The sequence below is a fragment of the Elephas maximus genome, chromosome 8 (genome assembly GCF_024166365.1).
Source record: "Elephas maximus indicus isolate mEleMax1 chromosome 8, mEleMax1 primary haplotype, whole genome shotgun sequence".
Taxonomy (NCBI): domain Eukaryota; kingdom Metazoa; phylum Chordata; class Mammalia; order Proboscidea; family Elephantidae; genus Elephas; species Elephas maximus.
This window is the reverse complement of record NC_064826.1, coordinates 112,608,649-112,624,909: the sequence shown is the minus strand read 5'-3', so window position 1 is coordinate 112,624,909 and position 16,261 is coordinate 112,608,649. Positions and strand designations below refer to the sequence as shown.

General features: G+C 43.1%; 1 protein-coding gene across 2 annotated transcripts in view; it reads right to left on the bottom strand.

The window, feature by feature from the left end:
* The window catches only part of GRB10 (growth factor receptor bound protein 10), a 290,298-nt gene that overhangs the window by 235,510 nt on the left and 38,527 nt on the right, over positions 1-16,261 (bottom strand). Inside the window, exon 2 of one of the 2 annotated variants that reach the window (XM_049893805.1) lies at positions 481-636. The exons of the other annotated variant lie outside the window; for it this stretch is intronic. The gene's annotated coding sequence lies outside the window, so the exon portion shown is untranslated. The remainder of the gene's footprint in view (positions 1-480; positions 637-16,261) is intronic. 2 annotated transcript variants of the gene reach the window in all.

Genomic DNA, 16,261 nt, shown 5'->3' with positions numbered 1-16,261 from the left:
CTCTTTATTTCTGTGCACCCCTTTATCTCAGTGAAAGACAGGAGCAGACTGGCACATGCCATGTTAGTCTACAAGGCCTAAGTCAAGCCCCGCTCTCCCATTCTATTCTAGTCCACTTTCAAAAATCACAGCTATCAACTTTTAAGAGCTTATTACATTTTGACAAGCATTTACCTGGAAGGCAGGCATTACCATCCCCATGTCACCAAAAAGTGGGGAGCTCCAGGAAGGTAAGCAGCCCACCCACATGGAGGGGTCTGCAGAAGCCGACTCAAGGACAGCCTAGGCTCTCCATCCATATCTAACAGCATAACGTTCCTCAAAAGAGCAGCAAAGGAGAGAGGGAGGAAACAGAAAGGGGCAGGAAGACTCCCCCTGGAAACAGAACAAAGGATCTACCTGATGACTCTGAGGACATGTGTTTACCCATCTCACCTTAGCCCACATTTCACAGACCACTCCCTTGCAAGCCTAACTTACCTGACAAGAGTTTGCTCTGAGAGGTTTCTTTCTCGGTAACAGGTGGCCCACCCAGGCTTGACTGAGAGGACTCAAGTGAGAACCAGGCTGCCAATTACAGAGAAGCCTCTCCTTCCTGTTCCCTCCTCCTGCTCAGCATCTTGGTCAACTGCAAAGCTGAAAAATCAAAGAAGCCATCACTGGAATCGTATTCAACCTGTACAAACATAAATCTTATGTTCTGTACCCTTCACTAAAATTTTAAAAACAGGCATAAGAGTTTTTGGGTTTTTTTCCAAAGAGGTAATTTAAAAGCCTCGGGGAAGACTACAGCTAGGAAGAAGTTGCAGTCAACAAGAAATAGGCTCCAACTGTCATGTCAACTGACTGCAGGGACGAACGTCAAAAAAAGAGACCAGAGGAGCAGAAGGATGCCCTCGTTTCCAGTACACCACCTGCAGCGAGCATGTGTTCCCTTCTCCCCACATCCCCTTTCCTCTTGAAAGACAAAGTTTTCCTATAATCCCTGCTCTAGCCCGGATCAAAGCCCGTACCCCACCCAAGACCCCAGCAGGGTTACCCTGCAGGGACCTCCTCTCTCAAATCCGACGACACTTCACACTCCATCTCAACACCAGGCACTAGCCACATGGGCCCTGTTCTCAACAAAAGCTCGCTCGGCCTAGCAGATGACAGCGGTGTTCTCATGGGCCACTCTGTTCTAAGGGAGATGTGCAGAATGTGCAGAATCAGACAGGCCTGGAGTGGAGTGCAAACTCAACTGTGACAGGGGCTCAAGGCACCATTTTAGGTGCAGAGAATAGAATGTGCTCAAGACCACGGCCTACCCTGGAAGAGCTTCAGCTAACTGGATGGCTGGCTAGTCTTCTCTGACCCTGGTTCCTCAGCAGGGAAATGGGGATAAACCCCACCTCACTGAGGATTTTAACAAGCCTCACTGTAATGTCATTAAAGGCGTCCCCAGGTGGCGCAAACGGTTAAGCCATCAGCTACTAACCTAAAGGTCAGCAGATCAAATCCACCCAGAGGTGCCTAAAGAACAAAGTCCTGGCAATCTACTTCTGAAAGGTCACATCCATGAAAATCCTGCAGAGCATAGTTCTACTCGGCAACACATGGGGTTGCCATGACTGGGATGTCAACTCAATGGCAAATGATTTTTTTTTTTAACACCATTAAGTTTTAATATGTGTAAATTACACACACACAAAATGTAGTAGGACGATTAGCATAGATCAAGGGCTCAATAAATAATAAGCCAAAAAAAAAAAAAACCAAACCCATTGCCATCGAGTCCATTCCGACTCATAGTGACCCTAAAGGACAGAGCAGAGCTGCCCCATACGGTTTCCACAGAGCACCTAGTTAATTGGAACTGCTGACCTTTTGGTTAGCAGCCATAGCTCTTAACCACTACACCACCAGGGTTCCTCAATAAATAAAAGGCATTACAATTGTTTCCCCCCACGTGTCTGTCAGTTTGTCTTACTGTCGGGGCTTGTGTGTTGCTGTGATGCTGGAAGCTATGCCACTGGTATTCAGATACCAGCAGGGTCACACATGGAGGACAGGTTTCAGCTGAGCTTCCAGACTGAGACAGACTAAGAAGGACCTGGCAGTCTACTTCTGAAAAGCATTAGCCAGTGAAAACCTTATGAATAGCAGAGGAACATTGTCTGATTAAGTGCTGGAAGATGAGCCCCCCAGGTTGGAAGGCACTCAAAAGATGACCGGAGAAGAGCTGCACCCTCAAAGTAGAGTCGACCTTAGTGACGTGGATGGAGTAAAGCTTTCAGGATCTTCATTTGCTGATGTAGCACGACTCAAAATGAGAAGAAACAGCTGCAAACATCCATTAATAATCGGAACCTGGAATATACAAAGTATGAATCTAGGAAAATTGGAAATCGTCAAAAATGAAATGGAATGCATAAACATCAATATCCTAGGCATTAGTGAGCTGAAATGGACTGGTATTGACCATTTTGAATCGGATAATCATACAGTCTACTATGCTGGCAATGACAACTCGAAGAGGAATGGTGTTGCATTCATCGTCAAAAAGAACATTTCAAGATCAATCCTGAAGTACGACGCTGTCAGTGATAGGATAATATCCATACCCCTACAAGGAAGACCAGTTAATACGACTATTATTCAAATTTATGCACCAACCACTAGGGCCAAAGATGAATAGAAGATTTTTATCTGCTGCTGCAGTCTGAAATGGATCAAACATGCAATCAAGATGCATTGATAATTACTGGCGATTGGAATGCAAAAGTTGGAAACAAAGAAGAAGGATCAGTAGTTGGAAAATATGGCCCTGGTGATAGAAACAGTGCTGGCGATCGAATGATAGAATTTTGCAAGACCAACCACTTCTTCATTGCAAATACCTTCTTTCACCAACATAAACGGCGATTGTACACATGGACCTCGCCAGATGGAACACACAGAAATCAAATTGACTACATCTGTGGAAAAAGACGATGGAAAACCTCAATATCATCAGTCAGAACAAGCCCAGGGGACGACTGTGGAACAGACCATATTGCTCATATGCAAGTTCAAGCTGAAACTGAAGAAAATCAGAGCAAGTCCACGAGAGCCAAAATATGACCTTGAGTATATCGCACCTGAATTTAGAGACCATCTCAAGAATAGATTTGACGCATTGAACACTAGTGACCAAAGACCAGATGAGTTGTGAAAGGACATCATCCATGAAGAAAGCAAGAGGTCACTGAAAAGACAGGAAAGAAAGAAAAGACCAAGATGGATGTCAGAGGAGACTCTGAAACTTGCTCTTGAGCGTCGAGCAGCTAAAGCAAAGGGAATAATTGATAAGTAAAAGAACTGAACAGAAGATTTCAAAGGGCCTCTCGAGAAGACAAAATAAAGTAGTATAATGACATGTGCAAAGAGCTGGAGATGGAAAACCAAAAGGGAAGAACACGCTCGGCGTTTCTCAAGCTGAAAAAACTGAAGAAAAAATTCAAGCCTCGAGTTGCAATAGTGAAGGATTCCATGGGGAAAATATTAAATGATGCAGGAAGCATCAAAAGAAGATGGAAGGAATACACAGAGTCAATATACCAAAAAGAATTAGTTGATGTTCAACCATTTCAAGAGGTGGCATATGATCAGGAACCGATGGTACTGAAGGAAGAAGTCCAAGCTGCTGTGAAGGCACTGGCGAAAAACAAGACTCCAGGAATTGATGGAATATCAATTGAGATGTTTCAACTAACAGATGCAGCGCTGGAGATGCTCACTCGTCTATGCCAAGAAATATGGAAGATAGCTTCCTGGCCAACTGATTGGAAGAGATCCATATTTATGCCTATTCCCAAGAAAGGTGATCCAACTGAATGTGGAAATTATAGAACAATATCATTAATATCACATGCAAGCAAAATTCTGCTGAAGATCATTCAAAAATGGCTGCAGCAGTTTATCAACAGGGAACTGCCAGAAATTCAGGCTGCTTTCAGAAGAGGACATGGAACCAGGGATATCATTGCTCATGTCAGATGGATCCTGGCTGAAAGCAGAGAATACCAGAAGGATGTTTACCTGTGTTCTATTGACTATGCAAAGGCATTTGACTGTGTGGATCATAACAAACTATGGATAACACTGGGAAGAATGGGAGTTTCAGAACACTTAATTGTGCTCATGAGGAACCTTTACATAGATCAAGAGGCAGTTGTGGGACAGAACAAGGGGATACTGATTCACTTAAAGTCAGGAAAGGTGTGCGGCAGGGTTGTGTTCTTTCACCATACCTATTTAACCTGTATGCTAAGCAAATAATCCGAGAAGCTGGACTATATGAAGAAGGGGCATCAGGGTTGGAGGAAGACTCATAAACAACCTGCGTTATGCAGATGACACAACCTTGCTTGCTGAAACTGAAGAGGACTTGAAGCACTTACTGATGAAGATCAAAGACCACAGCCTTCAGTATGGATTACACCTCAACATAAAGAAAACAAAAATCTTCACAACTGGACCAATGAGCAACATTATGATAAATGGAGAAAAGATTGAAGTTGTCAAGGTTTTCATTTTACTTGGATCCACAATCAACAGCCATGCAAGCAGCAGTCAAGAAATCAAAAGACGCATTGCATTGGGTAAATCTGCTGCAAAGGACCTCTTTAAAGTGTTGGAAAGCAAAGATGTCACCTTGAAGACTAAGGTGCGCCTGACCCAAGCCATGGTATTTTCAATCGCATCATATGCATGTGAAAGCTGGACAATGAAGAAGGAAAACCGAGGAAGAGCTGACTCCTTTGAATTGTGGTGTTGGCGACAAATCTGTCTTGGAAGAAGTGCAGCCAGAATGCTCCTTAGAGGCAAGGATGGTGAGACTGTGTCTTACATACTTTGGACATGTTGTCAGGAGGGATCAGTCCCTGGAGAAGGACATCATGCTTGGCAGAGTACAGGGTCAGCGGAAAAAAGGAAGACCCTCAACGAGGTGGATTGGCACAGTGGCTGCAACAATAAGCTCAAGCATAACAACGATCGTAAGGATGGTGCAGGACCGGGCAGTGTTTCGTTCTGTTGTACATAGGGTCGCTATGAGTCGGAACTGACTCGGTGGCACCTAACAAGAACAACAACAACACTTGTTTCATTGGTCATAGGTGGAAAAATACTGCCAAGTGTTACTATGCTTGATCTGGCCTACTGCTTGCAATATAGGGAGCTGTCAGGGATAGAACAAATAACTCAATAACATACTTATAAATTAAATTTTCCTAATTATTAAGCAGTGAAAATAAAACCTGGAACCACCTCTCACCTGACCTCAAAGACATCAGGGGATTATAACTTAGACAAAAAATGTGTGGTACCCGCCAAATATGAACATGGCTACATCAGAGGGATCCTGCTGGGCACACAGGCTCAGAGCTCAGGCTTGGCAATCACAGAGCCCCGGTTCACATCCTGACACCAGCAGACATACCTAGTGATCTCCAAGCAGATTAATGGATTCACTGAGCCTCGGTTTCCCCTGCTATAAAATAAAGTAGTATCTCCCTCTGAGGGTGTTTATGAATATTAAACACGAACACGCACGTGAAGGCAAAGGACAGGACCCAACATACAGTGAACATTAAACAAATACTAGTTTGCAGGAAGTACTACTTGCCAAGCAGCTCCCCCGGCGCTGGATGCAAAACACACCAGCTAACTGCAAGCTGTAAGGCTTGCTGACATTTCAAGGAGATGCTGACTTTTTTTATGACCAAATGGGTACATGCATAATTCATGATTATTTGACGGCTCAAAGCTGAACATTACCTGTAACTTGCAAAGACATTAAAGATGCCTGCTTTCCTGCCCTGACAGAGAGCGTAACAGAGAATCCTTGAAGAACCAGGAGAGCGGTGGGATGCAGACACCAAATGCTGGTAAAAAGACCAGACTTAATGGTCTGACTAAGACCAGAGGGACCCCAAAGGTCATAGTCCCCAGACCTTCTGTCAGCCTAAGACAGGAACAATTCTCGAAGCCAACTCTTCAGACAGGGATTAGACTGGGCTATAAGACAGAAAATGATACTGGTGAGGAGTGGCCTTCTTGGATCAAGTAGACACATGAGACTATCTGGGCAGCTCCTGTCTGGAGGGGAGATGTGAGGGCTGAGGGGACAGAAGCTGGCTGAATGGGCACGGAAACACAGGGTGGAGAGAAGGAATGTGCTGTCTCATTAGGGGGAGAGGAACTAGGAGTATATAGCAAGGTATATATAAGGTTTTGTATGACAGACTGACTTGATTTGTAAACTTTCACTTAAAGCACAATAAAAATTAAAAAAAAAAAAAAAAACCTGCTTCAGCCCCTTCAAAGAATTTGCAAATTTGAAATGTACTGTTAATGATTGTGTCAAGTAGAATATTTTAAATTCTAGTAGCTAAATTGACAATTAAGGAGCCCGGTGACACAGTGGTTAAGAGCTTGGCTGCTAATCGCAAAGCCAGTTAGCAGCTACTCTGCAGGAGAAAATGAGCTGGTGACCTGTTCTGGTAAAGATTACAGCCTTGGAAACCCTACAGGGCAGTTCTACTCTATCCTATAAAAAAAAACTATAGGGTCACTAAAACCCAGAATCGATTCGTCAACACACAACAATAAACTGACATTTAAAAAAAACAAAACAAAATCAAGGTCCGTGGGCAAACAAGTATGAGGGTCATTGAAATGACAATGGGTCAGAACGTTGAAAAATGAACTTCCGGTCACCGTAACCACAGCTTAAACCTGCAGATCCCATCTCCTCCAAAAACGCAAATCTTTTCCTGGTTACCAACCTGAATGCCCTGTTACCACTTCCACACGCATCTTTCAGGCATATGCCTTCAAGTTTAAAACATACACTGGGAGGTCTGTTCTTCGCCATGTGTACAATAAATCAATCCATACTTAAAGTACAATAAAACAGAGCTGTCCTGTTAGCTAGTCAGCACTTCAACTATTTTCATTGAGTTTAAAGAAAATTTAGATTCAACTTCACAGTGGACCAAGGAAAGACAGTACGATTTTTGAACATGATAAACTAGAAAGAGTTACTAAAATACAATATCTCCTTAATTATCTCAGGACTGATTAACAGACAGGAGGGAACCTGTGGCAAACACAACCTCTTAGCATTGTTAACAATGGCCCTATCCATTCCCCATGCCCAGCAGCACAGACCCCTTCTTGCACAGACAACATGCTTCACATGCTGATGGAAAACTGCTCACATCCATAGTCAGAGTGGAACTCACTCAGGGCTACTAGCCTGTCAGGCAAATGGCATTTCTCATGGAGCCTTGCAGTCAAGACACACCAGAAACTTGAGATTGTAAAGAATATACTAATTTGGGGAAAAATAAATAATGTCCTGATTTACTTCCAAAATATTTCTAGAAACAAAGGGCCTCTTCATTCCAGCTTGGTATCTTTGATATCTCCCCAAATCCCGGAGCCACTATAAAGTTTTCCTTCTGTTTAGCTTTCTGACATTAAATATTTACAGCAATAACACTGACTATTTAGACACTCAACAAATCCCAACAGGATATTCAATCCGATTACCCACGCAGGCCTAGAATGACACCTAAACCCAAAAAAAACAAACCAAACCCATTTTCAGTGAGTTGATTCCGACTTACAGCAATACTACAAGGCAGAATAGAACTGCCCCACTGGGTTTCCAAGGCCTTAAATCTTTACAGAAGCAGACTGCCACATTTTTCTCCAGATGAGTAGCTGGTGGGTTCGAACCACTGACATTTCAGTTAGCAGCTGAGCATTTCAACCACTGTGCCACTGGGGCTCCTTCAGAATGACACTTCAGCTTTCCCAAAATGGGGCAGGACACTTTTAATTAACAAAATTAAATTCAATTATGTACTGATACCAGAGGCTACTTACTGTGTTCTCAGAGTGAGAAGGCACATTAAAGGCAGACAGAAAAAAATGTTAAGAAACTGAAACTGAAGGACAAGCGAATTTTTAGAAATTGTAAGAAGTCAGAATGCTATATTGCCAGAAGTCAAAGAAAAAAAGCAATAAAAAATTCAATATGGAACACCACACTTCACATCACTTTTATCAGGTGCACCTTAAGAAACCTTAAGACAGGACATACAACTATAGCAGCTACGTTCCTGGTGAAGAAAATATAATACAAGAACAAAGGAATATGGCAGCAGAAGGAAGTCAGAACATAGGACCACTGATACCTAAATGGCAACACCACACATTCAAATCTTCATACACAGAGAAAAACTGTTCAGCAACAATTCAGGACTGAAAATAACATTCATCTGGCCCAATCCCAGTAAGGCCTCTCTCCTCAGTCCACCACAGGCTAAGTGCACTACTGGTCCACCCACCAGACACCAAGAGAGCTCCAGAGATGCAAGAGTGGACATGGGAACCCAAAGCTTACATCAGAGACAACTGGTTGCCATCACTTAAACCAGCAAACCTGATCCAAATTTATAAATGGGTCCAGATCCCACTGGCTCTCAATTCCAGGGTCAAGCAGAACAACAAACAATCTTTACAATCCTCACCTTGGGGCTTCCAGGCATCACCAGCCAAGCAAGCTCAAAGACGGGTAAACCAAGGAGAACTGGACCAAGGCCATACAAACCAGAAATGCAACAAGATGAAGGAACTACCTACTTTACTTAAAAGAGGCAAAACACTGCTCTCTGAAACTAGTGAAAAGTCAACAAAGCAGTGAGGAACAGGTTAAGTACACACACACACATGCACAGACACAATAACTGACTACAACTGAGCCACTCACAATAGGGTATTTTAGTTTAGTCCTAACAATTAAAAAAAATTTTAAAAACCCCGATGCCATAGAGTCAATTCTGACTCATGACAACTCCATATACTACAGAATAGAGCTGGTCCATAACGTTTTCTTAGCTGTAATCTTTATGGAAACAGATCACCAAATCTTTCCTCCATGGTGCCACCAATCTTTAGCAGTCAAGTGCAAATGGTCTGCGCCACCTAGAGACATTAATCCTACAGATGTAGTTGTGTGCCTCAAGTCGATTCCAACTCATAGCGCCCCTACAGACACAATAGAACTGCCCTGTAGGGTTTGTTGCTGTTGTTCTTAGATGCCATCAAGTCGGCTCTAACTCGTAGCGACCAGCGACCCTATGCACGACAGAAGGAAACACTGCCCAGTCCTGAGCCATCCTCACAATCATTGTTATGCTTGAGCTTGTTATTGCAGCCACTGTGTCAATCCACCTCGTTGAGGGTCTTCCTCTTTTCTGCTCACCCTGTACTCTGCCAAGCTTGATGTCCTTCTTCAGGGACTCATCCCTCCTGACAACATGTCCAAAGTATGTAAGACACAGTCTCGCCATCCTTGCCTCTAAGGAGCATCCTGGTTGTATTTTTTCTAAGACAGATTTGTTCGTTCTTTTGGCAGTTCATGGTATATTTTATATTCTTCGCCAACACCACAATTCAAAGGAGTCAGCTCTTCTTCGGTTTTCCTTATTCATTGTCCAGCTTTCAAATGCATATGATACGATTAAAAATGCCATGGCTTGGGTCAGGAGCACCTTAGACCTCAAGGTGACATCTTTGCTCTTCAACACTTTAAAGACGTCCTTTGCAGGAGATTTACCCAATGCAATGCGTCTTTTGATTTCTTGACTGCTGCTTCCACTGCTGTTGATTGTGGATCCAAGTAAAATGAAAACCTTGACAACTTCAATCTTTTCTCCATTGATCATGATGTTGCTCATTGGTCCAGCTGTGAGGATTTTTGTTTTCTTTATGTTGAGGTGTAATCCATACTGAAGGCTGTGGTCTTTGATCTTCATTAGTAAGTGCTTCAAGTCCTCTTCAGTTTCAGCAAGCAAGGTTGTGTTATTTGCATAACACAGGTTGTTAATGAGTCTTCCTCCAATCCTGATGCCCTGTTCTTCTTCATATAGTCCAGCTTCTCGGATTATTTGCTCAGCATACAGATTGAATAGGTATGGTGAAAGAATACAACCATGCCAGACACCTTTCCTGACTTTAAACCAATCAGTATCCCCTTGTTCTGTCCAAACAACTGCCTCTTGATCTATGTAAAGGTTCCTCATGAGCACAATGTTCTGGAATTCCCATTCTTCGCAATGTTATCCATAATTTGTTATGATCCACACAGTCAAATGCCTTTGCATAGTCAATAAAACACAGGTAAACATCCTTCTGGTATTCTCTGCTTTCAGCCAGGATCCATCTGACATCAGCAATGATATTCCTAGTTCCACGTCCTCTTCTGAAAGCAGCCTGAATTTCTGGCAGTTTCCTGTTGATAAACTGCTGCAGCCATTTTTGAATGATCTTCAGCAAAATTTTGCTTGTGTGTGATATTAATGATATTGTTCTATAATCTCCGCGTTCGGCTGGATCACCTTTCTTGGGAATAGGCATAAATATGGATCTCTTCCAATCAGTTGGCCAGGAAGCTGTCTTCCATATTGCTTGGCTGAAATCTTCATGGAGGCAGATGGCCAGGTCTTTTCTCCCACAGAGCCGCTGGTGGGTTTGAAATACCGTCCTTTTCGTTAGCAGCCAAGTATTTGACCACTGCACCACCAAAACAATCAAACCTGTTGCCATCAAGTCGATTCCAACTCACAGCGATCCTACAGGACAGAGCAGAACTGCCCCACAGGGTTTCCAAGGACAGCCTGGTGGATTCGATCTGCTGACCTTTTGGTTAGCAGCCAAATTCTTAACCACTATGCCATTAGGGTTTCCAGAGCTCCTCAGTCCTACCAATAACCCTATATAAGCTATAAATACCACGATATTTACTTGAGACACACAAAAGGAGACCTGAATAAATAGAAACATGCTCTGCTTCTACACAGGAAGGTTTAACATCATTAAGATTTCACTTCTCTTAAAAATGAATTCATTTAAACACTAAAATTAATTTTATAAATGTAATGCTTACCTATCTAAATTCAATGAGAATTTTTCTTCGAACAATTTAAACAAACAAACAAAAAAAACAGTTGCCATCAAGTTGACTCTGACTCATGGTGACCCCCCACGTTTCTGAGTAGAACTATGCTCCATAGGGTTTTCAGTGGCCGTGACCTCACAGAAGTAAGGCCGCCAGACCTTCCTCCTGAGGAGCTTCTTGGTTTGAACCACCAGCCTTTCTGTTAGTAGCCAGGCCCTTAACCATTTTTACTACCCAGGGACTCTGATTCTGAAAAAAAACAAAACAAGATAAATAGTTAAGACCAACCTAGAATCCCTGGGTGACACAAAGGTTGAACACATGACTACTAGCCAAAAGGCTGGTGGTTTGGACCTACCTATAGGCACCTCGGAAGACAGGTCTGATGATCTGCTTCCTTAAGGTCACAGCCTTAGCAATCCTATGGAGCGCAGTTCCACTCTACACACATAGGGTCCCCATGAGCCGGAATCAACTGGACGGTAACTACCAGCGACAAGGGAGAATTACTCCCTTATTACATAGTATAATGTATTATAAAGCAAAGGCAATTAAACTGGTGTGGTACTGGCAACAAAGCTGGATACTACAAATCATCAGAAAGAGTTCAATTTGCAAATAGGAATCCTGATATTTACCAGTAGAAGCATTTTATTAACTACACTAATACGGGAATGTGTACGTGTTGTCGCTCCTCCACCCTCCTTTGCATAAGAGATCAGTAGAAGTGGAACCTGTGCTTCTGACCTTCCTGACTCTCCAGATGAAGCTGTCCAGGATGATGATGGTAATGAGGATGACCACAGTGATGGTAAGGACAGCCACCACTTACCAACAACCTATGTCAGACATCCTACCACATGCTTCGCAAGTCTCTCATAGGACGGTTTTCTGAAGATTACGTTATAAGGAGTAAGCGCATGCAGGACACATAATAAAACACGCAAATATTAGCTGTTCTTAATTAAGAACAACTATTACCATTCCTTTGCGGAGAGATTATTATCCCCGTAGTACATTTGAAAAAAAAATAAGGCTGAGAAACAATTAAGTAACTGCTAAGGTCATACAGCTAATAGACGGCAGCACCAAGATTCAAATCAATTTAGGTTTGAATCCATGCTGCCTACATTTTGATTTTGTAGATAAAGTATCACTTGTATGATAAGAATAGAAAAGTTCGCAGTTATCTGTAATACTTCACTTCATTTTCAATCTTTTAATTACTCTTTGGTATTTTGTTTTTTAAAGAGAAGAAGTAGCCAAAAGTAAAAGCCTAGAATTAATAGCATAGAGGATAAAAGGGGGAAAAAAATCCCATGCTTGCCAGTATTAGAGATTTTAGTGATGAAGTATAAAGTTAACGAAAACTTTTGGAACTCCTTTAATCTGATAAAAGGTATCTATCAGAAACTTAGAGCAAGCAGTATACATAATGAAGAAGCAGTAATAACATCCCTATTAGTATTAGTGGTTACAGGAGCAGGAGGGAGGGGGAGGGGAGAGTTAACAGCGACAGAAATACTGAGTTGATTAAGGGCAGGGTTGCACAGCCAATTATTGTAATTGCTGTCAATAAGTTGTACACACCTGTAAAAAGTTGAATTGGCAAAAGTTCTGTGATACATATATTTACAACAACGACCAAAAAAAGAGTAATTGCTGAGGCTGCTTATGTATAATCGTAAAATCAAAAAGCTCATGGGATTTGGTTTCTTAGTCGGGAAGTTTTAGCGTCATGGTTTCATAGTTGCAGTGCAGTGAATTAATTAAAACGGCCTTTCTAGCCATAGTTTTTGCAATTCCCACCAAATGACTGGGTGAGACTATGCAAACGAGGTGCTTGTGGCCCACCAAGAGGATGGGACAGCTTGCTAATAATGTAAATAAGGTGCACTGCACCCTTGTGGTAGTAGAACCATAGAAGCAAGGTGCATGGAACCCTAACAAGCGGATTGGTCAGTTTTGCCGTCCTGCTAGGCTTAAAATGAGCCATCCCAGACGCAGAAAGGGAGGGTCGCTATACTATCAAGAAAGAAGAGCCAGGAGTGGAACCAGAATCGCTGTGCCGAGAACCTTCTACATCCAGGAGTCAGAGAAAGGAGCTGTAACACGAAGTCAGCGAGAGACAGCAGGAATCAGAAGACGAGTGTGAGACAGCTGCAGTAGGGCCTCCCTGCCCATGGAGGAAGAAAGCTGAGCGCCTTCAGGCAGGAGGCTTGCTGGCAGAGTAGGATGCTTCTGTAGCAATTAGTGGAGCTCCTGTTTGCCACTTGAGCTGAGTGCCTTTGGGCACGAGGCTTACTGGCAGAGTGGGGTGCCTCCCAGCACTTATGAGCAGAGCTAAAGAGCTCTGTAACACTTGTCGGAGCAGGGCAGAGGCCAGACCAATGGGCCAAGAGGCTGAGGGGCCAGAGAGAGGTGTGCCTGCAAGTATGACTGAGAAAAGGCTGTCCTTATGGAAGACTGTATCCTGAACGTTCCTGAACCTGAACTGTGAACTGTTACTTCCCCAATAAACCACACAATCATGAGTATCGTCTGTGAGTTCTGTGAATTATTGAACCCATCAGAGAAGTAGAGAGTACCATGGGTGAGACAGCTAACATCAGAGTTGGTAAAAAGGTTGGAGAAAGGAGATACGTCTGACCTCCGCCTCACAGGAATCAACCTTGGGCTGTTGATCTTCACTATCCTTCCCTCTGGAGAAGTTAGACGAGGCCAGACGCTGCCCACACGCCATTTTTGCACATGGGACATCGCATTTAAGTGGCCTAATAACATGTTTAGTGCTTCTGTTCTACCTCCTAGTTCGATGTGTAGTGCCTGGGGTCTTAAAAGCTTGCAGGCAGCCATCCAGGGCATGACAATTGGTCTGTATTAGCCTGGAACAACAAAGGAAGAAGGAGAGTTAGGAATAGGAGGAGGATATGGATGTGTGGCTAATGGCCACCATGAACAACTGCCTCTCTTGCCATGAGACCAGAAGAACTGGATGGTGTCTGGCTACCATTGCTGAACATTTTGATCAAACATTCCAAAGAAGAATTCTGATCAAAAGGGTGAAAATGCAGAATAGAAGTTCAAATCTCACAGACTCCAGACTTCCTGAGCCATCAAAGTTGGATGAACCCCTGAAACTATAAACTACTGCCCAGAGATAATCTTATAAACCTTAAACCAAAAATATCCCCTGAAGTCTTCTTAAAACCAAACAATAGTTTAGCTTAACTAGTAAAAAAAGGTCTGCCTTGAGCATTATGCTCGTTGAAGAAACTATCTTTTTGGGATCAAACTGACAACACCAACTCAAAAGATTAGATAGGAACTTTAGGGGGCAGTAAATTTATGTTAATAGGGGAGGAACAACTCAGACAAGGAGGGTGAGAATGATTATAAAACTCGAAGAATGTAATCAATGTCACCAAATGGTACATTGTAGAAACTGCTGAATTGGTATATGTTTTGCTGTGTATATTTTCAACAATAAAATAAATAAAATCATATACATTAAAAAAAAAAAATTAAAATTTGGGCCAGGAAGCCCACCATGACAATTTTATCCATAATTGTTATTCAAATTCTAACCAACAGATAAGAAAAAAATAAAATAAAATGTTGACTAGAAAAGATAAAAAAAAAATCATTTACAGATGATATAATATTCCCTTTTCTAGAAACGCAGGACAATTAACTGAAAAATAATAAGAATCAATTCAAACATTTGATAAGGTGGCTGATAACAGAGCAACCCCCCACACACCCCTGCTTTTCTGCACACCAGCACTGAACCATTTAGAAAGTATAATGGCAAGGATGGCTTGATTCACAGAAACAACTAAAACAAAACACTTGAGAAATATATAAAATATCCTTTGGAGATAACTAAAATCTCTGAGTCAAGAGCCTGAAAGAAGACCCAAACATAGAAAAACCATCTCCTAAGAATTCTGAGAAGCCTTCAAGCTGTGGGTCTGTCACGCCTTTCCCCACCCACCCAACTCACTGCCGTCGAGTCGATTCTGACTCATAGCGACCCTACAGGACAGAGTAGAACCGCCCCGTAGAGTTTCCAGGGAACGTACCCCTTTCCCCAACTACTCGAAATGCGATACAACCCCATTTGGAAATCCCAAAAGAAAGTGAGCCTACTGGTTTATGGGTCCAGGAATTGGCACACTGAGTACATAGAATATAATAAAAGAATCTGCTGCCTCCTCTCCAAGCTTCCTTGGACCTCCACCCTACCACCTGCCCCACTCACTGGGTATTCTCAGGGGATTCAAACACTCCCTCCCTCAAAGCATTTGCACGTTCAGTCCCTCTACCTGGAATTCGTACCAAACATCCTATCCTGCAACCTCTATCCACCTTCAGCTGTCTCCTCTTATGTGTGACTTTCCTGGAGATGGAAGCCTTCCACAGCCACTCCTTTATAAGTCCATACCCCGGCTCCACTGTGGCTCTGTAGCCTAGCCCTTTGTCTCTTTTTCTTTAGAATATGATGCAGGTGTATTGTTGCTGTTTTCTCTCCTGCCTAATCATTCTGGATCTGATGTCCCACTAAGAAACAGCTCTGTAGCCAGGGACCCTACCTCTCAGCACAGAGGCCCGAAGTTCAAAGCTTTTAAACCAGTGAGAAAATGTTCCCAACTGGAGACTAGTAGTTAAATACATCACAGCACAACTCTCTGGAATATCGCTGTCACTTGCTACCAAGTCAGCCCCCAGCCACGGTAACCCCATGCACAACATACTCGACGTGGCCTGGTCTTACGCCATCCCCATGATCAGTTGGAGACCGAGTCTGGGTTTTCAATGGCTGATTTTCAGAAGCAAATCACCAGTCCTTTATTCCTAACCCAAATTAGTCTGGAAGCACCACCGAGCCAAGTTCAGCATCATAGCAACACCCCAGCCTCCAGTGACAGGCGGATGGTGGCTACACATGGAGGTGCACTGGCCGGAAATCAAACCCCAGTCTCCTGAATGACAGAAGTCTACCACCTAACCACCAATGCTAGGCAGCCATTAAAAAGTCCTGGTAGTTAGGAGCACTGAACATCAAAGGCAAGCTTAGAAAAAGAACTGAGGAGCAGAGGGAGGAAGAGACGGTTCAGAAGTGGAGAGGAGTTACCGGACCTGAACCACAGGGAGCCATCGGGCACCATTCATGGGAATGGTGGCAGCAGGCAGGTACTAGCTTTCGGCCACAGTTTCCTAGGGGAGAAGCAGCCAGCCACACAGCCTACTCACATCTCCAGAACC